Here is a 25803-nt window from a genome sequence, read left to right as displayed (position 1 = left end):
TATGCGTCCAACCTTTTGGTGATGACAGCATTGAAGATTTGAAATCTGCTGTCTCATCAGATTCCTACACACTGTTTCTGAATAGTTGACAATTTATTTTACAAACAACATGACAGCACTCAGCAAGGGAGCAACTGTTGGTTTCAAAGACTGAGCTGATCCGTGTCTGGCTGCTTCTCTAATATGCTGTTTAATAGGCTTCATAAAATGATGAATTGTGCCATTCAATATCAACTTCATACTGAGGCATGGGTAACATAAACAATGAACAAGTGGCATTTCCAGGATAGAGTAAGCATTTTCTATTAAAAAACAACACCTTGTCAATCGAAGGACAGCTTTTGCACACAGCCAAATTCCAGTGCATTGATTTATTGGAAGTTACAGTCACCAGAATCAATTATTAGAGAGTTACTATTTCCTTGCTTGTCTACAATTTCTTCTATTTACACTTGGAAGTACATGTTCATTGTGCTGGGATACACTCCTGTGGAATTCTTGCAATTTCCAGTATGTCTTCCAAGTGGTCATTCTTGATGCAGAGGCCTGGAGGATGAATGGCAGAAGATAAATTATCCAGCCAGTGCCAGTATTGCCCTCACTTGATGCCCGTGCACATGCCCTTACCAGCACATATAAATGGGTGAAAATCAAGAGTTCAAATCCTGGGAACATTTTCCTCTCCTACAATATCATTAAAATTGATTATTTAATCGCTACCATGTTGCTATTTGTGGGACCTTGGTGTGTGCAAATTGATCGCCATATTTTGCTACTTTACTGCAGTGACAACATTTCAAATTGTAAATTGCTTTGGGAGCACCTGAAATCATGAAAGATGCTGTTTAAATGCAAGTCTTTCTTTTTACCGCTGCCCTGGCTAAACCTTGGACCTTCATACTTTCTATAGCTTCTACAGGAAGCTGCCATTGATTTCTAGTCATAAATAATCTTATTCTTTCTCCCAGTAACAGCATGGTAATGACATTTTAATGTTTTAGATGAATTCCATCTCCATGTACAGCCTGCAACTCCTTCATCTTTTACTGTGAAGTGATTTACAACTTCCCCAATGCATTTATGCAGTGCTTGAAGTATTACTTGATATTACACTGTGCGCACATAGTTTGCAGATTCATGGTGTGAAGTAGTATTTGTACTAATCATAGCCAGGCAATAGCATTTGTTTCTGAAGAGCAACATTGCCAGAATGCAGTCAGAATTGTTAACATTGTTAGAGTGGGAACTGTTGGAAATGAAATGAAATGAAATGAAAATCGCTTATTGTCACGAGTAGGCTTCAAATGAAGTTACTGTGAAAAGCCCCTAGTCGCCACATTCTGGCGCCTGTTCGGGAAGGCTGTTACGGGAATTGAACCGTGCTGCTGGCCTGCTTGGTCTGCTTTCAAAGCCAGCGATTTAGCCCTGTGCTAAGGAAAATGCATGGTTCATAAACAGCCTTTTATTATAAAGTCTTACCTTTCTATCTCTTTCTCACATATCTAGGTGTCACAATCAGATGGGCCCTTGCGAGGTGGGAGTGGTCAATTGCCAAGGCAGGGGCAGAACTCCCAGCACTTACTCCTTGGTGGGTCCCTCAGTGGGCCACAAGGTGCCCAATCAGGAGAGCCCCGCCCTTCCCTGAACACACGGGAAAGGCCACCAACGTTTACTGAGTGACATCTCCAGATGGCAAAATGCCCATCCCATTAATGCCAGTTCTTCGGCCCCTTAAGGCAATGTTCTTCAAACTATTTTTCCGGGGACCCATTTTTACCAACTGGCCAACCTTCAGGGCCCAACCAGGCTGACCTTCGTGACCCATGCCGGCCGACCTGCGCGACCCACCATTTTCTCTTACCTTGATTGCTGCTGACAATAATGGAGGAAATGGTTTTGGGTCCGTTTGGCCCTCGTACACGCTCCTTGGATGAAGGTGAAGCCTTCCAGTGTCGGAAAGTATGCAGTCTCCATCTGTCCAAAGGTCTGAATTTTTTTCCTGTAAAGTTTTATCAAATAAACCCCCTCCTCGAACTTGTAAAAAAACATAAAATGAGTGAAAAAAATGAATAAAACCCCCCAAACTTGTAAAAAAAACATGAATAAAATAAATGAAAAAAATGAATAAAACCCCCCCGAACTTGTAAAAAAATAAAATGAATAAAATAAATGAAAAAAATGAATAAAACTCCCCAAACTGGTAAAAAATATAAAATGAATAAAATAAATGAAAAAAAATGAATAAAACCCCCCCAAACTTGTAAAAAAAATAAAATGAATAAAATAAATGAAAAAAATAAAAATTAAATGAATAAAATAAATGAATAAATAAATAAAAACCATGATAGAACTTGTAATAAAGCTGCAACCATGAAAAAAAATAGCGGCCATACCGCACATGCGCTCTGATCATCGTGCACGCATGCGCAATGCGGCCAATTTTTTTTACATGCTCTCGGAATGTGTATGCGCACACGACGATCAGCGTGCATGCGCAATGCAGGCTATTTTTTTTGACATGTTCCCGGCCGCTTGCAGCCGGCGTTATGAAAAGCCGGCTGCTGCGTAGGGATTTGCGCGATCGGGAGCGTCGCGGACAACGGCTCCGCGACCCTCCCGACACCCGCCCGTGACCCACCCGCGGGTCACGCCCCTGACTTTGAAGAACACTGCCTTAAGGGCCTCAATTGACCTAAAGATAGACTGGCCAATCTCTGCTTACACCAATGGCGGTCAGATCTCAGTGATGGTGGAAAGAGGCGGAGTACCACCCAATTCTATGCATCACACATCCCACCCCCTGGCATGTTCCTATTCAGGGAGGGATGGGAGGTGGTGGGGGTGGTGGGGGTTTGGGGGGGGGGGGCACAGGAATTGTGGGAACTAGTGATAAGCCTCATTTCTATGGTTGAGTGATTTATACAAACGTAAATTCTCATACAGATCTATAATCGGCTTTGTATTGTATCAAACTTATTCTAGTGGGAGTAGTCTCTCACACAGCTAAACTTACCAGGATTCATTGTGGCTGGCGTTTGGGAAAAAACATTTCTAACACATTATTCACTGATCTACTTTATTTAACATTATTGCAGAAAGGAAAATGTAGCTCATTGTTTCCAAGTGTGTGCCACACAAGGTTGTAGGACAATTAATATGGAGTATTTGGTCATAGTTTAAACATGGGAAGAAGCTGTGAGTACAAAGACAACTTTTTAGTTCAGACTGTCTGAGATGGCAGCAGTCAGATCAAAGACATTGATCTCCTGGGACAAAAGCAGCCTCGTTTAAAGGCTTTTCATTTCGTAAGTCTGAGCAGAATGAAACCACAGGATCTGGATGTGAAAAGCCAGTGCGTGATGCAAACAATTACCCATTTTCCCCAGTGCTCTGCTTTCAAATGTAATAAATAACCTGAGGCATTTTATCTTGACAAGGTCCTGTTGTACAGGCTATTACACAAGAGGAGAAGGCACCGGAGGGATTTGAGGAGAAGGTTCAAGAGCTGCATGGGATAGATTCAAACAGATCCAGCATCTCAAAACTGTGCATCCATGAAGTGATCAGCAGCAGCATTAGTTATTGTATTCCATGACAATCAGTAACCTCGTGGCCAGGAATATCTTTCACTCTACCATTATCCTCAAGCCAGGAACCATCACTAATTCAATGAGGAGTATGAAGAGCATTTGTATGAAGATGCACCTAAAAAAGAGGTGCCAACCTGGCCAATCTACAACAGAGGGCTAACATGCATGCTAAATTTCACAATTCAGATCAAAGCTCTGCAGGCCTGCCACATCCAGTTGTAAAGGGTGGTGACAATTAAATAATTAACAGAAGGGTGCTCCGTGAATATCCCCAACCTCAGTACTGGCAGAGTCCAGCACATGAGTGTAGACACAATTCTAAAGCTTTTGCAATTATTTTCAACCAGCAGGGCTGACTGGCAGAGCCACCGTACTATTACAGATGTCAGAACATTGCCCAGACATATCCTGACCACAACAAGTAGGACAAAAACAATCTGGCAAATCAAGCTAGTCTCAATCATTAGCACAGTGCTGGAAGGTGTACACAACAGTGCTATATAGCAGCAATTACTCACCAATAATCTGCTAACCAAGGTTCAGTTTGGCATCATCAGGACTTCATGATAGCCTGAGTCCAAACATGGACAAAAGAGCTGAATTCCACAGGTGAGGTGAGAGTGCGTGCCCTTCAGGTGAAAGCAGCATTTGACTGAGTGTTACGCCAAGAGGCTCTAGTAAAATTAAAGGTGGGTGTTTCTCCACCGACTAAAAAGGAAGATGGTTGAAGCTTGTGGAGGCTGAACACCTCAATCCGAGACCACTCCAGTAGCAATTCCTCAGGGTAATTTCCTAAGCCGAACTATCTTCAGCTGTTTCATCCATTAATTTCCATTCACCATATGGCCAGGAATGGGGCTGTTTGTTAATGATTGCACAATGTTCAGTACCATTCAAAACTCCTCAGATAATGAAGCAGTCCATGTCCATAAGCAGTAAAATCAGGACAATATTCACACTTGGACTGGTAGGTGGCAACAAGAGATAATTCTCTCCAATAACATGCTCTCACAAGAGCATGTCAGTTAAGAGGCTGAGAATCCTGCGGCCAGTAACTCAACTCCTGCCTCCTCCAAAGCCTCCAACACCTACAAGGCTCAAGTCAGATTTGTGATGGAATACCCTCCACTTGCCTGGATGAATGCAGCTCCAACGACGATGAATTGGCTCAACACCATCCAGGATAAAGTAGCCTGCCTGATCGCTCACTCCCTCCACTACCAGCATGCAGTGGCTGCAGTCTCTGCTAGCAGAATTGTGGATGTAACAACACCACATGTGCTACGATGATTCATAGATAGTTCATCCACTACCTTCCCTGGGGCAATTAGGAATGGGCAATAAAGGTTAGTCTTGTCAGCAAAGCAGCATTCCATCACATTCAACTAGCCCAAGGGAAATCACTAATGGCTCTCACACAGACTTTGACATCTTCTTCTCTTCTCACATCCTGTGCAGCTCATGTCCTCAGCCCTTACTCAGGTCCCCTCAGCACTCATAGAAGGCAAGTATCCTCATCATCTACCTCATCATCTACTAGGCATTCTTCCTGTTCACAGCCTCTCGATATCTCTTTATGCAGGAGAAACTAACCTTTATTGCCCCTTCCCTTGCCCATTTTGCCTCACCTGGTGTGGTTCCTGACATGACAATGTTGGGCTACCCGACCAACCATGAAAGTTGGGAGATGAAAATGGCAAACTATTTTTATCTTCGGTAGGAACCTGACTTTTGGCCATTCTCCACGTTTTCCCGTCCAGGCCTGCAATGACACCCATCGCTGTGTCGAAACCGGAAAATCCTAACCCTCTGTTTCAGCTCAAGGAAATGACTAGAAAGGGGGACATAATCTATGGTGAGGGCTGAAATCGATGGCTTTAGTTTCCCCAATCTCTAGCAGGTGTAGATTGCAGTTCTTTGAGTACTGGATGTAAAACTGGCAGCCTGATAATACAGAGGCAGTGGAGGCTTTTAGAGAAGTGGAAGAGTGGGAGAGCTGAGTTGAAGCACAGCCTTGAGAGTGACTAACTCTACAAGATTTAAATAGCACTAGATCAATCCATGCAACTGACTGTGCTGTGGTAGTCACCACTGTTGTATTGTGTATACTGCATAGGAGGGTATTATGGTAAGGCCTCTGTAATACAGGTACGGGGGTAAATCCCTGCCTGCTGGCTCCGCCCAGTAGGCAGAGTATAAATGTGTGGGCTCACCGAGCTGCAGCCATTTCGGCAGCAGCTGCAGGAGGTTCCACATCTCTGCGTAATAAAGCCTCAATTACTCTCTACTCTCATCTCGTCGTAATTGATAGTGCATCAATTTATTACGCAGATATTTTAAAACGATGGATCTCAGCATCAAGCCTGATCGTCTGCAGCTGCACCTTCAAGTGGACAATGCCAAATTGGCCTTCGCACATTGGCTAGCTTGCTTCGAGGCATACATCGGATCTGCGACTGAACCACCCTCAGAGGCACAGAAGCTCCAGGTCCTTTACATGCGCTGAGCTCCGACATCTTTCCCCTCATCCGGGACACGCCAACCTACCCTGAGGCCATGGCATTACTGAAGGAGAACTACGCTCAGCAGACCAACAAAATCTATAAGAACATAAGAACATAAGAACTAGGAGCAGGAGTAGGCCATCTGGCCCCTCGAGCCTGCTCCGCCATTCAATTAGATCATGGCTGATCTTTTGTGGACTCAGCTCCACTTTCCGGCCCGAACACCATAACCCTTAATCCCTTTATTCTTCAAAAAACTATCTATCTTTACCTTAAAAACATGTAATGAAGGAGCCTCAACTGCTTCACTGGGCAAGGAATTCCATAGATTCACAACCCTTTGGGTGAAGAAGTTCCTCCTAAACTCAGTCCTAAATCTACTTCCCCTTATTTTGAGGCTATGCCAGGCACCTCCTCTCCATGCGGCCTAACTACCGACGCCAGCCCCCGGATCGCCCGGCCTAGTCCCCGGAGCTGCCGACCCGACCCCCGATGGCAAGACCCGGCCCAACGCGACCCCGAGAGACCTGCCCAGTGACCCGACGCGGAGTGGCCCACCCAGCAACCCGACCTACCTGGTGATAGAAGAGAGGAAAATCCACATGGAGGCCCCACCATGCCTACTTCAAGATGAAATGAAATGAAAATCGCTTATTGTCACGAGTAGGCTTCAAATGAAGTTACTGTGAAAAGCCCCTAGTTGCCACATTCCGGCGCCTGTTCGAGGAGGCTGTTACGGGATCCGACCCCAGGAGGGCACAGGGAGGGCACAGACCATGGGACCCAGCCCAACCTGCCTCAGGAAGCCCCTGCCCATGACCCAGGACCCCAGAAACGGCTGAGACCGCGCGCGAGGACCCCAACGCGCTGCAAGGTATTCCCGCGCCCGCAGAATGCCGGGACCCATCCGGATCACAAACTCACCCCCCTAGCAACCTCTCTACCTCAACCAGCGTCCGGGATCCTGCCAGATATGACCCCGGAAATGTAAACAGCGCCCTGGACCCCGCCAGATGCAACCACCTACCTTCCACAAGGGCAGACGTCTCCCATCGGATTCCAGGATCATCCAGCAGCAGCCGCCGACTGAGGAAGCAAGGGAAACGCAGCGGTCTGCAGGTTAGACTGAAGCAACGCGGCTTCAAGACCCCTCTACCCAGCATAATCCTGGCAAACGTCCAAGCGATTGAAAACAAGCTGGATGAACTTAACGCCAGACTTACCTCTCAGAGGGAAGTAAGAGACTGCTGTGTGCTCTGTTTCACAGAGACGTGGCTCACCCCCACCTCACCAGACTGTGCCATACAACCTGAAGGCTTCTCCATTCACCGGGCGGACCGCACGGCATCTTCAGGCAAAGCGAAGGGTGGAGGGGTTTGCCTCCTCATCAACTCCTCCTGGTGCTTGGATGTGGTGACCCTGGCGACCTACTGCTCCCCAGACCTGGAATATCTGACCATAAAGTACCGCCCATACTATCTTCCACATGAGTTCACTTCAGCCATTATCACAGCTGACTACATCCCACCCCAGGCAGAAGCGAGGAAGGCGCTGGATGAACTGTACACAGTCATAAACAACTATGAAACAGAACACCCGGAGGCATTGTTCATCGTGGCCTGAGACTTCAACAAGGCCAACCTCAAGAGTGTACTGCCAAAATTCTACCAGCACATCTCCTGTCCCACCAGGGGCGACAACACTCTTGACCACTGCTACTCAAAAATCAAGGGCGCCTACCGTTCCATCCCCCGACCGCACTTTGGGAAATCAGACCATAAAACTGTGCTCCTTCTCCCGGCTTACAAGCAAAAAGTCAAGCGGGAGAATCCAGCTAAGAAGGTTGTCCAGTGCTGGTGCGAGGAGACAGAAGAGCTCTTACGTGACTGCTTAGAGACAGTGGACTGGTCCATATTTAAGAACTCCGCAACTAACTTAAATGAGTATGCCACCACCGTCATAGACTGATGCACGATCAATTGCACGAAAGACTCAGATTGGTACAACTGTGGCTTTATTACAGTCAGATGTGTGGCCTCCTGCTGCAGCTGGCAAAATGGTTGATCAGGAAGAGGTCATGCATATTTATACGGCTCCTTGTGGGCGGAGCCAGCCGGCAGGGGCTACCGGCGAACCTGTAGTGCAGGTCCTACCTTACATCCCCTAATACAGCTGCACACAGTGGATCACCACATTCACCCCTTGTTAAAAATGAGTCCGGCGGGGGTGGCATGGAACTATATACAGTTTAATTTACAGAGGGGAGGGGAAAATAAATATATGTCCATCTTGTAGTCTGGTGCCCATCAGAGGTTAAGTCTGTCCGGTGGTTTGACGGTTCGCTGGGAGCGACGTGACGGTGGTGGCGATGTCGGTGCTGGTGGTGCTGGTGTCGCCGACGTCGGTGCTGGCAATGTTGGTGCTGGCCAGTAGTCGGATGACTCCGGGAGCGTGCCGAAATCTTCCTCATCATCTAGCGTGGGAGGGGAAAGAGGGATGGACCTGGTGGGGCTAATGATGGGAGTGCCGGGGGAGGGGAGGGTGGCGCGTGGGTGGGGAAGTGTGTGGGAGTGGAACCTGAGGGAGCCAGGTCCCTGAGTGAGAATGTATTCTGGCGGCCGTCGGGGAACTCCACATAGGCATACTGGGGGTTGGCATGGAGCAGGTGCACCCAGTCCACCAAGGGGTCTGCCTTGTGGAGTCGGACATGCCTACGTAGAAGAACCGGCCCTGGAGCTGCGAGCCAAGTCGGGAGCGACACTCCGGATGTGGACTTCCTAGGGAAGGTACAAACACGTTCATGGGGTGTGTTATTTGTGGCGGTGCACAGCAGTGACTGGATGGAGTGCAGTGCATCAGGGAGGACCTGCTGCCAGCGAGCGGCTGGGAGGTGTCTGGACCGTAGGGCCAGCTGGACGGCCCTCCATACCGTCCCATTCTCCCTCTCTACCTGCCCATTTCCCCGGGGTTTATAGCTGGTTGTCCTGCTGGAGGCGATACCCCTGCTGAGCAGGAACTGACGCAGCTCATCGCTCATGAATGAGGGTCCCCTGTCGCTGTGGATGTAGTCGGGGAAAACGAACAGAGAGAAGATGGAGTTGAGGGCCTCGATGACGGTGGCAGACGTCATATCGGAGCATGGGATGGCGAAGGGGAATCTGGAGAATTCATCGACCACACTGAGGATATAAGTGTTGGAGGGAAGGGGCCCTTTGAAATTCACGCTGAGGCGTTCAAAGGGGCGGGATGCTTTCACCAGGCGCGCACGGTCCGGCCGGTAGAAGTGCGGCTTGCAATCCGCGCAGACTGGGCAGTCTCTGTTGACTGTCCGTACTTCCTCGAGCGGAGTAGGGCAGATTGCGGTGGTACAATCGAGTGACCCCCGGGTGACAAAGGCTGTCGTGCAGGGCACGGAGTTGGTTTACTTGTGCGCTGGCACATGTACCGAGAGAGAGAGAGGGCATCTGGGGGCTCGTTGAGCTTGCCGGGGCGATACAAAATCTCGTAATTGTAGGTGGAGAGCTAAATTCTCCACCGCAAGGTTTTATCATTTTTGATCTTACCCTGCTGTGTGTTGTTAAACATGAAAGCTACCGACCGTTGGTATGTTGCCTCCTGGGTGCACAGGTCAGGGATGTCTCAGATCGCCTGCAGGACATACTGAAGGGGGAGGGTGAACAGTCAGCTGTCGTGGTGCATATAGGCATATAAAAAACGGGATGAGGTCCTACAATCAGAATTTAGGGAGTTAGGAGATAAGTTAAAAAGTAGGACCTCAAAGGTAGTAATCTCAGGATTGCTACCAGTGCCACGAAACAGTCAGAGTAGAAATTCAAGAAAAGTCAGAATGAATATGTGGCTTTAGAGATGGTGCAGGAGGGAGGGGTTCAAATTTTTGGGACATTGGAACTGGTTCTGGGGGCGGTGGGACCATTACAAATAGGATGGTCTACACCTGGGCAGGACTGGAACCAATGCCCTCGGGGGTGCTTTTGCTAACACTGTTGGGGAGGTTTTAAACTAATGTGGCAGGGGGATGGGAACCAGATTAGGAAGTTAGAGGTCAGTAAAGAGGCAGCAACAAAAGCCAGTAAGGTACTGGATAATAAACTCAATGTGACTAAGGGGAAGAGTAGACAGGGAAGGGATGATGATCGCAAAGGGACAGGTGGTCTGAGGTGCATTTGTTTTAATGCGAGAAGAGTAGCAGGTAAGGCAGATGAATTTAGGGCTTGGATTAGTACCTGGGAATATGATATTATTGGTATTACTGAGACTTGGTTGAGGGATGGGCAAGACTGGCAACTAAATATCCCAGGGTATAGATGCTTCAGGAGGGATAGAGAGGGAGGTAAAAGGGGTGGAGGAGTTGCATTACTGGTCAGAGATTATATCACAGCTGTGATTAAGGAGGGCACTATGGAGGATTCGAGCACTGAGGCAATATGGGTAGAGCTAAGAAATAGGAAGGGTGCAGTAACATTGTTGGGACTTTACTATAGGCCTCCCAAATGCGAGTTTGAAGTAGAGGTACAAATATGTAGACAGATTATAGAACAATGTAGGAGCAATAGGGTGGTTGTGATGGGAGATTTTAACTTCCCCAACATTGAATGGGACTCATGTAGTGTTGGAGGCGTAGAAGGAGCAGAATTTGTAAGGAGCATCCAGGAGTGTTTTTTAGAGCAGTAAGTAAATAGTCCAACTCGGGAAGGGGCCATACTGGACCTGGTATTGGGGAATGATCCCGGCCAGGTGGTTGACGTTTCAGTCGGCGATTACTTTGGGAATAGCGATCACAATTCCATAAGTTTTAGAATACTCATGGACAAAGACGAGAGTGGTCCAAAAGGAAGAGTTCTAAATTGGGGAAAGGCCAACTATAACAAAATTCGGCAGGAGATTGGGAATGTGGATTGGGAGCAACTGTTTAAGGAGAGAAAGGATTGGCCCACTTCAAAGACAAAAGAGGGAATTTATGCGTGGAGTCAGAGGAAATGAGTGAGCTTCTTAATGAGTACTTTGCATCGGTATTCACCAAGGAGAGGGACATGATGGATGTTGAGGCTAGGGATGCATGTTTAAATACTCTACATCATGTCGGCATAAGGAAGGGGGAGGTTTTGGGTATTGTAAAAGGAATTAAGGTGGATAAGTCCCAGGACCGGATGGGATCTATCCCAGGTTACTGAGGGAAGCGAGGGATAAAATAGTTGGGGCCTTAACATATATCTTTGCAGCATCCTTGAGCACGGGTGAGGTCCTGGAGGACTGGAGAATTGCTAATGTTGTCCCTTTGTTTAAGAAGGGTAGCAGGGTTAATCCAGGGAATTATAGACCTGTGAGCTTGACGTCAGTGGTAGGCAAACTGTTGGAGAAGATACTGAGGAATAGGATCTATTCACATTTGGAAGAAAATAGACTTATCAGTGATAGGCAGCATGGTTTTGTGCAGGGAAGGTCATGTCTTACAAGCCTAATAGAATTCTTTGAGGAAGTGACAAAGTTAATTGATGAGGGAAGAGCTGTAGATGTCACATACATGGACTTCAGTAAAGCATTTGATCAGGTTTCCCATGGCAGGTTGATGGAAAAAGTGACGTCGTATGGGGTTCAGGGTGTACTAGCTAGATGGATAAAGAACTGGCTGGGCAACAGGAGACAGAGAGTAGTGGTGGAAGGGAGTGTCTCAAAATGGAGAACAGTGACTAGTGGTGTTCCACAGGGATCCATGCTCGGACCACTGTTGTTTGTGATATACATAAATGATCTGGACGAAGGTATAAGTGGTCTGATGAGCAAGTTTGCAGATGATACTAAGATTGGTGGAGTTGCAGATAGCGAGGCGGACTGTCAGAGAATACAGCAAAATATAGATAGATTGGAGAGTTGGGCAGAGAAATGCGAGGTGATGCATTTTGGAAGATCTAACTCAAGAGCAGACTATATGGTCAATCGAAGAGTCCTGGGGAAAATTGATGTACAGAAAGATCTGGGAGTTCAGGTCCATTGTACCCTGAAGGTGGCAACGCAGGTCGATAGAGTGGTCAAGAAGGCATACAGCATCCTTGCCTTCATCGGACGGGGTATTGAGTACAAGAGCCGGCAGGTCATGTTACAGTTGTATCGGACTTTGGTTAGGCCACATTTGGAATACTGCGTGCAGTTCTGGTCGCCACATTACCAGAAGGATGTGGGCGCTTTAGGGAGGGTGCAGAGGAGGTTCACCAGGATGTTGCCTTGTATGGAGGGTGCAAGCTATGAAGAAAGGTTGAGTAGATTAGGATTGTTTTCATTGGAAAGATGGAGGTTGAGGGGAGACCTGATTGAGGTCTACAAAATTATGAGAGGTATGGACAGGGTGGATAGCAACAAGCTTTTTCCAAGAGTGGGGGTGTCAATTACAAGGGGTCACGATTTCAAGGTGAGAGGGGGAAAATTTAAGGGAGATGTGCCAGCGGAGGTGGTAGAGGCGGGGACAATAGCATCATTTAAGATGCACCTGAACAGATATATGAACGGGTGGGAAACAGAGAGAAGTAGACCTTGGAAAATAGGCAACAGGTTTAGATAAGGGATCTGGATCGGCGCAGGCTGGGAGGGCAGAAGGGCCTGTTCCTGTGCTGTAATTTTCTTTGTTCTTTGTTCTTTGTTGGTCAGTGAGGAGAGTGAATTTCCTGCCGGCCAGGTAATGCCTCCAACGCCGCACCGCTTCAATGATAGCCTGGGCCTCCTTTTCAACAGACGAGTGTCGAATTTCAGAGGCATGAAGAATGCAGGAAAAGAATGCCATGGGTCTGCCTGCCTGATTCAGTGTGGCGGCGAGGGCGACATCTGAAGCATCATTCTCTACTTGAAAGGGCAGTGTCTCATCTACTGCGTGCATCCCGGCCTTGGCTATGTCTGCTCTAATACGGGCGAAGGCATGTTGCACCTCGGCCGCAAGGGGGAATTGAGTGGACTGTATCAGTGGGCGGGCCTTGTCCGCCTAGTTTGGGACCCACTGGGCGTAGTAGGAGAAGACCCCAAGGCAGCGTTTGAGGGCCTTGGGGCAGTGGGGAAGGGGGAGCTCCATGAGGGTGCGCAGGCGGTCGGGATCAGGCCCCAGGAGTCCGTTTTGGACTACGTAGCCGAGGATGGCTAAGCGGTTGGTGCTGAACGCGCACTTCTCCTTATTATAGGTGAAGTTGAGGAGAGTGGCGGTGTGGAGAAATTTGGCAAGGTTGATTGTGGCCGCAGATGGTGATGTTGTGCAGGTACGGAAACGTGGCCCGCAGTCCGTACCGGTCAACCATTCGGTCCATTTCTCTTTGGAATACCAAGACCCCGTTAGTGACGCCGAAGGGAACCCTAAGAAATTGATAGAGGCAACCGTCCGCCTCGAAGGTGGTGTATGGACGGTCTGATTTATGGATGGGGAGCTGGTGGTAGGTGGATTTCAGGTCAATCGTTGAGAAGACCCAGTACTGTGCAATCTGATTGACCATATCAGATATGCGAGGGAGGGGGTACGCGTCGAGCGTCGCGTACCGATTGATGGTCTGGCTGTCGTCCACGACCATTCTGTGTTTCTCCCGAGTTTTAACCACTACCACTTGGGCTCTCCAGGGGCTATTGCTGGCCTCGATAATACCCTCCCGAAGCAGCCGCTGGACTTCGGACCTGATAAAGGCCTTGTGCTGGGCACTGTACCGTCTGCTCCTGGTGGCGACGGGCTTGCAATCCGCAGTCAGATTGGCAAAGAGGGAGGGGGGGTCAAACTTGACGGTTGTGAGGCCACAAACGGTGAGTGGGGGTAGGAGCCCGCTGAATTTGAGGGTAAGGCTCTGGAGATTACACTGAAAATCCAGACCAAGCAATAGTGCAGCACAGAGGTTGGGGAGGATGTAGAGGTGGAAACTGCTGAATTCTACGCCCTGGACAGTGTGATTGACCACACAGAAACCTCGGATCGAGACAGAGTGGGATCCGGAGGCCAGGGAGATCCATTGGTTGGCGGGGTGGACCGCGAGGGAGCAGCACCTTACCGTATCCGGGTGGATGAAGCTTTCGGTGCTCCCGGAGTCCAGTAGGCAAGAGGTCACATGGCCGTTGATTTCCACTGTCGTCCAAGCGGTGGCCAGGTTGTGAGGACGGGACTGGTCCAGTATCATAGAGGCGAGCTGCGGGTGGTCGTCCGAGGATTCAGATGGGGAGCGTCGGCCACTTGGATCCAGCGTTCCAGTCCCGTGGGGTAGACAAAATGGCGGCGATGACGGCGTCCGGAGGACCTGTTGAGGAGAAGATGGCGGCGCCCATGGTGCGCACGTTGTGGGGGCGGGGCAAGATGGCATCACCCACGGGCCGCCCGTGGACCTGGGGAGAGAAGATGGCGGCGACTACAAGCCGCACCTGGCCCCGGGAGCGAAGATGGCGGTGCCCATTGTGGAATTGGCTGGGGGAAGGGGGCGATTGCGGGCGTGATAGCGGCGACTGCGCGGGCCTGGCACACCGCCGCATAGTGGCCCTTCTTACCACAGGATTTGCAAGTGGCGGCGTGGGCCGGGCCGCGCTGGTGGGGGTGCTTCTGCTGGCCGCAGAAGTAGCAGCAGGGACCCCCAGGGTGCGTGGTGTGGCGGGTGGCGCAGGCATATCGAGTAGGAGAGGCACCAGCTGGGGGGGGTCGTTTGCAGGGTCCAGGAGGGGTAGGAAGCGTGGGCCGCGCGGCGAGCGGGGTAGGATTGGACGTTGCAAGATGCGACTGTCATGGAGAGTGCTAAAGCTTTCGTCTCTGCTAGGTCGAGCGCGGCCCTTTCCAGCAGTCGTTGTCGGATGGGGACCGACGCAATCCCCGTCACGAATGCATCACGCATGAGGAGATTGGAATGTTCAGTGGCCATGACAGCCTGACAGTCACAGTCCCGTACGAGTGGGATAAGAGCCCGCCAGAAGTCTTCGATCGACACGCCAAGTAGTTGTACGCGAGTGGCGAGTACGTGCCTTGCGAAGAGTGTGTTTGTCTTCTGAACGTAGTTCTCTTTCAGGAGTGCCATCGCTTCCGCGTAACTCGGGGCATCCTGGATCAACGGGATCACGCTGGAGCCCAACCTGGAGTATAGAACTTGGATCTTCTGAGCTTCCGTCGGCGTGGGGGTCGCAGCGTTGATGTAGGCCTCAAAACAAGCCAGCCAGAGATTAAAGTCCTTCCTGGCACGTGGCGAGTGTGGATCCAGCTGCAGGCGATCTGGTTTGATCCTGATGTCCATAATGTAGAAAAATCTGACTGTAATAAATTGATGCACGATCAATTGCACAAAAAACTCAGATTGGTACAACTGTGGCTTTATTACAGTCAGATGCGTGGCCTCTTGCTGCAGCTGGCGAAATGGCTGATCTGGAGGAGGTCATGCATATTTATACGGCTCCTTGAACTAGCCGGCAGGGGCTACCAGCGAACCTGTAGTGCAGGTCCTACCTTACATCCCCTAATACAGGTCACACAGTGGATCACCACACAGACTTCATCAGCAAATGTGCGGACGACTGCGTGCCAAAGAAAGCAGTACGTTCGTTCCCCAACCGAAAACGATGGCTCAACCGCGAGATTGACTCCCTACTGGAGGACAGATCTGAGGCGTTCAAGGCAGACGACCCTGTCCTATACAAGAAGTCCAGGTACGACCTCCGCAAAGCCATCCGAGATGCCAAGAGAGAATATCAAACTAAGCTAGAGTCCCAGACAGACTACTCGGCGGTTGTAGCAAGGACTAAACAACATAACGGGCTACAAAGCGAAGCCGAGCAGTATCTCTGGCAGCAGCGCACTCCTCCCCGACGAACTTAATGCATTCTATGCTCGGTTCGAGCAGGTAACCAACAATCCGCTGTCGAGTGCCCCAGCAGCCCATAATTCACCCATACCCACCATCACAGTTTCCGAAGTCAGATCGGCCTTCCTGAAAGTGAACCCACGGAAGGCGATGGGCCCGGACGGGATCCCTGGTCGTGCACTCAGAGCCTGCGCATACCAGCTGGCAGAGGTATTCACAGACATCTTTAACCTATCCCTACTCCACTCCGAGGTCCCCATCTGCTTCAAGAAGACCACCATCATACCGGTACCAAAGAAGAACCAGGCAACGTGCCTCAATGACTACCGTCCATTGGCCCTGACGTCAGTTGTAATGAAGTGCTTCGAGAGGCTGATCATGAAGCGCATCACCTCCATATTCCCGGAACGCCTTGACCCACTTCAATTCACATACCGTCGCAACCGGTCCACATCAGACGCCATTTCCCTGGCCCTACACTCATCCCTAGAGCATCTCGAAAACAAGGACTCCTACATTAGACTCCTATTTATTGACTAAAGCTCCGCCTTCAACACCATAATCCCAGCCAAGCTCATATCAAAGCTCCAAAACCTAGGACTTGGCTCTCCACTCTGAAACTGGATCCTCGATTTTCTGACCAACAGACCACAATCAGTAAGAATGAACACCAACACCTCCTCCACAATAGTCCTCAATACCGGTGCCCCACAAGGCTGCGTACTTAGCCCCCTACTCTACTCCCTGTACACACACGACTGCGTGGCAAAACTTGGTTCCAACTCCATCTACAAGTTTGCTGACGATACGACCAGAGTGGGCCGGATCTCGAATAACGACGAGTCAGAATACAGGAGGGAGATAGAGAACCTAGTGGAGTGGTGTAACGACAACAATCTCTCCCTCAATGCTAGTAAAACTAAAGAGCTGGTCATCGACTTCAGGAAGCAAAGTACTGTACACACCCCTGTCAGCATCAACGGGGCCGAGGTGGAGGTGGTTAGCAGTTTCAAATTCCTAGGGGTGCACATCACCAAAAATCTCTCCTGGTCCACTCACTTCGACGCTATCACCAAGAAAGCACAACAGCGCCTATACTTCCTCCGATACTAGATAAAGGATCTGGATCGGCGCAGGCTGGGAGGGCCGAAGGACCTGTTCCTGTGCTGTAATTTTCTTTGTTCTTTGTTCTTGTTCCTCAGGAAATTAAGGAAATTTGGCATGTCCACATTCACCCTTACCAACTTTTACAGATGCACCATAGAAAGCATCCTATCGGGCTGCATCACAGCCTCGTATGGCAACTGCTTGACCCAGGACCGCAAGGAACTTCAGAGAGTCGTGAATACCGCCCAGTCCATCACACAAACCTGCCTCCCATCCATGGACTCCATCTACATCTCCCACTGCCTGGGAAAAGCGGGCAGCATAATCAAGGATCCCTCCCACCCGGCTGACTCACTTTTCCAACTTCTTCCATCGGGTAGGAGATACAGAAGTCTAAGAACACGCACGAACAGACTCAAAAACAGCTCCTTCCCCGCTGTCACCAGACTCCTAAATGACACTCTTATTGACTGACCTCATTAACACTACACCCTGTGTGCTTCATCCGATGCCAATGCTTATGTAGTTACATTGTATATATTGTGTTGCCCTATTATGTATTCTCATGTATTTTCTTGAATTCTGTTTAATTCCCTTTTCTTCCCATGTACGGAATGATCTGTTGAGCTGCTTGCAGAAAAATACTTTTCACTGTACCTCGGTACACGTGACAATAAACAAATCCAATCCAATCCAATCCAATCCATCAACTCCCCGGTGAGTCTGTGGAAGATTTCTGGCATGCCCTGTAACTCCTAGTGAGAGATTATGATTGCCAGGCCGTTTCGGCCGCTGAACATTCTGACCTGCTACTTAGAGACGCGTTCATTACTGGCATAGAGTCGGCCTACATCTGCCAGCGCCTTTTAGAGGGCGCAACCCTCGACCTCGCGGCGACTAAGAAACTAGCGCTCTCGTTCACAGTCGCCTCACGTAATATACAGGCGCATGCCCCTGACCGCACGGCCCACCCCTCCTGGGTATCATGGACCCCGCAAGCAAACATCCCACCGTGGACCCCACTAGCGACCTCCCCCAGCGAACCCCAGGCCTGCGTCGCGCAGCAGCCAACCAACCCTAGGGTACCCAAGTGCTACTTCTGCGGACAGTCAAAACACTCCCAACAGCGCTGCCCGGCACGGAGTGCGCTCTGCAAGGCCTGTGGGAAGAAAGGACATTTTGCTGCTGTGTGCCAGGCCGCTTGGTTGCCGCTATTGTCCCGGCACCCCCATGTGTGACCCTTGGGCACCGCCATCTTCCTCGCTTCAGACCACGTGCGGCCCATGGGCACCGCCATCTTGCTCGCCATCTTGCTCGCCTCACAACATGTGCGGCCCGTGGGCTCCACCATCTTGCCTGCCTCAGGACACATGCGGGCCATGCACCGTCATCTTCCCCACCTCCGGGGTTTCGCTCCCAACATGGCTGGCAGCTCTAGGACCTGTTCTCCTCCGCAAGCACGTGCGGTTCCACAAGGCGGATCCGTTGGTTGAGAGGGTATAGCTACTCCATGCGAACCCGCAGTACGCCTACATAGTGTACCCCGAAGGATGGTAAGACACAATCTCCCTCGGGGACCTGGCGCCAGTTGAGTCCCCACACACCCCCCCCCCCCCTCTGCCCCGGCACCACCCTCCCTCCCCCCAGCGCACCTCACCACAGCCCCTGCTCCAGGATGATCCGCCCTCCCCTCTGTTCCACTGGGGATGAAGATGAGGTCGACACCCTCCTGGAGGCACCCACAATCGAACCGACGCCTGAATCGCCACCAGGACTGCGACACTCGCAATGACGCCTGATCGTCTAAATTTGTAATCTTTTTCTTAAATTTTAAACAACCTGTATGCAAATAGTTTTCCACCACCCCCGCTGGACTCTTTTTTAACTGGGGGTCAATGTGGTAATCACCACTGTTGTATTGTGTATACTGCATACAAGGGTATTATGGTGAGGCTCCTGTACTACAGGTACGGGGGTAGGTCCCTGCCTGCTGGCTCCGCCCAGTAGGCAGAGTATAAATGTGTGGGCTCACCGAGCTGCAGCCATTTCGGCAGCAACTGTGGGAGGCTCCACATCTCTGCGTAATAAAGCCTCGATTACTCTCTACTCATCTCGTTATAATTGATAGTGCATCAAGTGCCAAGTAGCTGCCATAGAACAGCCTTGTTCCACAAATTTGGCTCCATTATAGTGTACAGTACTATAATTAACTGGATACTGTAATACATCCATGCCTGTCATCGCTGTCCAACATGACCATGGTATGTTGTATGATCCTCGCAGAATGCCAGAGGTATCGCTTGTCAGAACTGAAAACATGCTAAAAGTATCATTAGTGGCGAAAATGGTTTTGTGTTTCAGGTGTCAAGATGTATTTATCGTTTTGTTTTGGATTCTACATGATCAAATATTGCCAGTGATTCCCTGCCCGTGGAGAAAGAATTTGAAATTATATCATGCCTTTCACATTCTCTGGATATCCTGACGGTAAATGCGGCAGCATATGTGAACAGTGAGGCCAGCAACCAGAAAATGGGATAGGGGAGTCAGGTTGTCTGTTATGGGTGATGTTTGTTGAGGCAAGGCCTTGGGGAAACTCCCTGCTATACCTCAAACAGTGTTGTGTTCAGCGAAACAGAAAAAAGGGCAGTGGTTTGATCCTAAACATGGCACTTCTAACAATTTGCAACTGTGCTTCAGGCCTTCACTGAAGTGTAAACTTTGATTGTGCGCTCCATACCTGGAGTGGAGCGGGGACAATGGAGGGGCAATCATGGATAATGGCAAACCTGATGGCAGGCGAACAAGCACAGAAATATTACCCAAGAAAGTGTCAGAAGTAAAATTCAACTTCCATTTTTCCTTTTCAATTGCGTTGCCTTGCAGGATTGTACATATTACTCTCCTTAAATAGATTATTTTTTTAAAAACTCCTCTATTTCCCTGAAAAGCATTGACTTCTGCTGATGGGCACCATGGGCACCAGCTACTCTCCAAAAACTCCAAACATAGCAATTCTTATTGAGTCATTGTAAGTAGTGAATGTCATTGAGCATTATTCAAGTCCAGGGGCAGCACAGCTTTTAGTTCAACCTCTTTACCTGTTTTCTGCACAGCAGTTAAAAGCAAGAACCATGGCTGGTTTTCTTATCTTCCCTTCCCAACCCAGGAATGTGAGGGTTAATTGTAGAGCCTTTCTGGTCATCCAGCTCACTCAGCAGTGACTAGGCATCACACTCCACTGTAGCTCAGCTATCACACAGGGCCACGCTTGCAAGATAGCTGATGAGTCCAAGATGGCACAAATTATAGGAGCCAGACAGACAACTGGCTGGACAACTTGTTTCTCAGTGGCAGGATTCTATATTCCTGCCGCATGTTAATGAGATTTTCCATTGAAGCCACCCCACTCCGCCGGGAATCCGCGGGCGGAGCTGCACTGCAGGCGGAAACAGATAATCCCAGAAGCCGGAGAATTCCGGCCAACATTTCCAACCCAATGCCCCTTGTTTTCCTGCCCAACGTTATCCCCTCAACCTACTTGCTTTAGAACATAGAACAAATAGTGCCATTCGGCCCATCGAGTCTGCACCAACCCACTTAAGCCCTCACTTCCACCCTATCCCAGTAACCCAATAATCCCTCCTAACCTTTTTGGTTACTAAGGACACTTTTTTCACTCCCTGGTTTCTTAAACCACATTGAACAGCTGAAATAAATGAAATAAAGAACATAAATAAATTGTAAGAAGTCTTACAACACCAGGTTAAAGTCCAACAGGTTTGTTTCAAACACGAGCTTTCGGAGCGCAGCTCCTTCCTCAGGTGAAGGAGCACCGCTCCGAAAGCTCGTGTTTGAAACAAACCTGTTGGACTTTAACCTGGTGTTGTAAGACTTCTTACTGTGCTCACCCCAGTCCAACGCCGGCATCTCCATATCATAAATAAATTGAACTAATTTGTACAAATGCATATATACACTGTCCATGTATTGATTCTCCAGATAGAATTCCCCACCCCCCCAACCCCCGGTGCAGTGGGCTTGTAGGTGGGGGAGACCCTGGCACAAATAGCTGGCCGCCGAGACAGAGGGCTTCCCAGTGGTAGGCAAGGACCCAGATCGGCTTCCCCCTGAACAGACGCAGGCAGAAACTTACCATAATAAAGGCCCCAGGAGGGGTGATTTAGATGGCCGGCTTCATGGAGGTGGCTCCATGCAGCAGTCAAGGCAGCCATCGGAGGAAGTGACCCATGTCCCAAAGAGGAAAGACTGCCCTATGCTCCCAAGGAGCCGTTGGATTGGATTTCCCCTCGAATCCAACAGGTTTGCCTGCGTTGTCCCTCTGAATTTTTGTTTTAGAAACATGTCTCAGGCACCCTCTCGGTCTCCTACTTGCTTCAACAGCAAACACCTCTCTCAGTGGGATTGCAAATGGCTTCATAAATGTCAGCCTTCTGATTGGACCAGCAGCACTGGGAAATTATCTGTTGTTCTCAATTGGTCAGAGGTGGCTAATTAAAAGGCCCTCCTGGGACTATCCCTGTATCAGTCCCTGGCAAGTCCTAGCAACAAAGCCCCAAAGCCAGAGCAACCCTCCACTCTCCACATTAGCATGTGTGCAGAGTTTTACTTTCTGTTTAGATTTCACATAAGAAAGCTGTGGAATAGTGATGTAAGAAAAGCAACACAGAGCTCTCACTGACCTCTTTATTAAATCAGATATGGCCTAGTTTAGGTTTTTGATAGTGAAAATGGATGCTGAAGGGAATGCTGGTAGAGCAAGGAAGATAAAATTGAAATGTTAAAACAGTTTTTCATATATTAACACTGCATGTAATCACAGGTGATGCACCATCAATTACCACAAGACGAGAATGGTGGAACAATCGAGGCTTTATTGAAAGAGATGTTGTGCCTCCTGTAGCTGGAACCAGAATGGCTGCAGCGCAAGCAAGCACATACATTTATACGCTGCCTGCTGGGCGGAACCAGCAGACAGGGATTTACCAACGTACCTCTAAGATATGGGCAGTGCCGTAATACATATAATATACCCCTAGTGGTGTTCACCACAACAGGCAAATTAAGTGCCACCTAATGATCAGCAATTAGGTTTGCCCGAAAAATGCATACAGCTGGTTTGGATCCTCGAGTTAGATTTCAGTTATATCAGCGAGCACCAAAACCAAGTACATTTTTGTCGATCAGGTATCTCATATGTGTGGAAATATCTGTATAGGAATGTTAGTCACAGAAAAATCAGCTTATATTTGTAGTTTCTGTTTGCCTTATGAAGTGCACATTCTCTTCCTGTCGAAACATGTCCCATTAACCGACAAAGAGATGGGGAAGGCACAATGTTGGGCTCTAGGACCCAGGAGAATTGAGAAAACCAGAGCAGTATGGTGCATGATCTGATTGATTTGCTGTCGAGTTATAAATACACCAAGGGATATACACCAACTCTATTAGTTGCCTCTTTCCCTTCCAATGCCTTGTATAAATGTGTCTCTTAGGCTATTTGTTTACTACGCTATTGCTCATGCTTAATTAACCTTCTTACCTATATCACAGACGTTAGGGTCTGATAATGTTTGTTTATTGGTCACATTGCACTCAAGCCATGTTCCTCACAGGAAGCCACTTTGAAAACTTGCCCCACTCAGAGGCCTCTGGTGTAGCATGCCACAAATTTTTTTAACCAATTTATTTTTGAGATGTGAGCAGCAGGAAAGGCCAGCATTTATTGCCTATCCCATTTATTGTCTTTGAGAAGGTGAGGGTGAGCTGCTGTTTTGAACTACTGGAGGTGTGGATGAATGTACTCCCACAGTGTTGTCAAAGGGAGTTCCGAGATTTTGGCCCAGTGACGAAGAAGGATTGATATTTTCCATCCAGAATAATGGGCGGTATTCTCTGATCCTGAGGCTAAGTGTTGACGCGTCGTAAACGCCCTCAGGAGCAGCGATTCTGACCCCTGCAGGGGGTCAGCATGACATTGGAGCGACATGCCGCTCCAGCTGCCGATCCCGGCGTCGGATGGGCGCCGAGAGTCTGTGCATGCGCAGTGGCACCGGCGCCAATGAGCGCATATGCAGTGGCTCCCTTCTCCGCGCTGACCCCGACGCAACATGTTGTAAGGCTACAGGGGGCGGCATAGAACAAAAGAGGCCCCCAGCCCGAGAGGCCAGTAGGCCCCGATCGCGGGCCAGACCACAGCAGAGGCCCCACCCGGGATCGGACCCCCCCCCCCCCCACCAGGGCGCCCCGGATGGATGCACGCTGAGGTCCCGCCAGGTGAGACCACACGTGGACGGTGCCGGCATGACTCAGATTTTGCGTGCGGCCGCTCGGCCCATCCCGGGCGGAGAACGTCGGGGGGGGGGCACATAGAGTGGCACCTGACTGGCGCCGCGCCAACCACGCCGGCGCCAATGGTGCCGATTCTCTGCTGTCTGGAGAATCGGTAGACTGGCGTCGCGTGATTCACACCCGTCCCGCAGATTCTCCGGCCCGGCCTGGGCTGAGAGAATCCCGCATGTGTGACTTGGAGAAGAACCATGTCGCTGCCCCCTTTATTCCTCTAGGTGGTGAGATCACGGTTTTGTGACTTGAAGAAGCCTTAGTGAATTGCTGCAGTGAATCTTGAACTTGTAGGTGCTGAAAAGTCTAGAGGTGAGGGGTACGGAGGCATGGTAACATAATGGTTATATTACTGGGCTAGTAATCCAGAGGCCTAGACTGATTCAGACAAGAGTTTAAATCCCACCACAGCAGCTTGGGAACTGTAGAATGCGCGCAGAGGGAATACACATGGAATGGTTGGCTGGATGCCACAGTACTGGTTTATTCTTTATACACAGTAACTCTCCACTCCCCGGAGGGTCTGCCTTCTCGACCTGCACCCACATCCGGGTTTTTATACTATGAAAGCTCCCCTTGTTAAAGGAGAAGCCCCGGCCATTTACCGGGGAAGTTTGTATTCCATGGAGGTCATGGAGAACCGGATAATAATAACAATAATCTTAATTGTCACAAGTAGGCCTACATTAACACTGCAATGAAGTTACTGTGAAAAGCCCCTAGTCGCCACATTCCGGCGCCTGTTCAGGTAAACTGAGGGAGAATGCAGAATGTCTAAATTACCTAACAACATGTCTTTTGGGACTTGTGGGAGGAAACCAGAGCACCCGGAGGAAACACACGCAGACACAGGGAGAACGGGCAGACTCCACACAGTCAGTGACCCAAGTTAGGAATCAAACCTGGGACTCTGGCACTGTGAATCAACAGGGTTATAACAGGAACTTAAATTTAATTACTTAAGTAATACTTGGAATAAAATGTTTGGATTAGTAATGGTGACAATAAAATCACCAGGTTGTGTAAAAACCCTACTGTCCTTTAAGGAAGGGATTCCAGAACCTCCCTATTCTGTCTGCCCTTTATGTGACTCCAACCCAATAGAAATGTGGTTAACTCTTAACAGCCTACTGAAATGGTTGTAATAAATATGCTCACCACCAGCTTCTCAAGGAGATTTAGGGATAGGCAATAAATGCTGACCTCACTAACAATGGCTGCATCCTGCAAATATAAAGAGAAGTCACTTGTTGCAGAATACCCAGTCTATTTCCTGCTGTTGCAGCCACGTTATTTATTTAGCTACTCCAGTTTATGGGCAGGTTCACAGTGACAAGGCTTTGGAACTCTCCCAAGTGTGCACCTGTGTGCTACATTGGGTTTCAACAGCTAAAAACATGCAGATTACATTGGGAAGCTGCCCACTGCTAGTCAGTGCAACCACCTTGTCCATTTTGACTCTGGGTTGCAGAGTTAGCACACCGACGACGCACTGCCGCCTCAGGTTTGCCAGGGACGATGGGTGCAGTCAATGGGAAATCCTGTTGACAACGGCGAGACCGGGCTATTTAGCACAGGGCTAAATCACTGGCTTTGAAAGCAGACCAAGGCAGGCCAGCAACACGGTTCAATTCCTGTAACAGCCTCCCCGAACAGGCGACTAGGGGCTTTTCACAGTAACTTCATTTGAAGCCTACTTGTGACAATCAGCAATTTTCATTTTCATTTCACCAGAAAATCCTGCTGGCGGGCTTCCTCTGTCACCAAAAAACACACAGCTGGATGCTTGGTAAATTCCGCCATAAGTTTGACGCCAGGACTGAATTGCGTGAGGCTCACGTTCCCGTTGGAGCCGCTATTCAGGGAGAAATTCGGAACATGTTAATGGGCTAGCACTCTACCCACGTGAATGTAGAACAATTCTCATTGCGTCGGTGTCAGATTCGCTGGGGCTGGAATTGGTGCAGAAGAGCTTGACGAGCTGGAGCTGCTTATAAGCTCTCCTCTCCCCACACTCTCTCATTCCAGATAAGAAGATTGCACAAAGGAGAACGGTCCCGAGGTTCACAGAGTCAGAGCTTAATTGAATGTGGATACAGTGGAGGAGAGGCGGGGCACACTCATCAACTGGGCCTGGGCTGAGGTGGCCGAGGCAGTCAGCTCTGTCAGCTTCACCAGGCAGACGGGCACACAGTGCAGAAAAAGCTGAACGACCTCCTTAGGGCAGCTCGGTGAGCCACCCCCTCTGTTCCCCTGGCATCACTCCTGTCCCTCACTCCTCACATCACACCCCTATTCCCATAGAGGCCACTCAAAACCCACCTGCCTGCATCTCTCGCAGACACAGGAAGAACGTGCAAACTCCTCATAGACAGTATCCCAAGGCCGGAATTGAACCCGGTTCCTGGCGCTGTGAGGCAGCATTGCTAA

At 49.4% G+C, this 25803-nt stretch overlaps 1 long non-coding RNA gene across 1 annotated transcript in view; it reads right to left on the bottom strand.

Moving 5' to 3' along the window:
* Positions 1-239: 239 nt before the first annotated feature.
* Positions 240-25803, bottom strand: part of LOC119962434 — a 117752-nt gene continuing 92188 nt past the window's right edge. The window contains exon 3 of the long non-coding RNA XR_005459871.1: positions 240-546. This is a non-coding gene — a long non-coding RNA (uncharacterized LOC119962434). The remainder of the gene's footprint in view (positions 547-25803) is intronic.

Source organism: Scyliorhinus canicula, chromosome 2, assembly GCF_902713615.1.
Source record: "Scyliorhinus canicula chromosome 2, sScyCan1.1, whole genome shotgun sequence".
Lineage (NCBI taxonomy): Eukaryota > Metazoa > Chordata > Chondrichthyes > Carcharhiniformes > Scyliorhinidae > Scyliorhinus > Scyliorhinus canicula.
The sequence above is the reverse complement of the archived record's forward strand: the minus strand, read 5'-3'. Positions and strand labels throughout refer to the sequence as shown.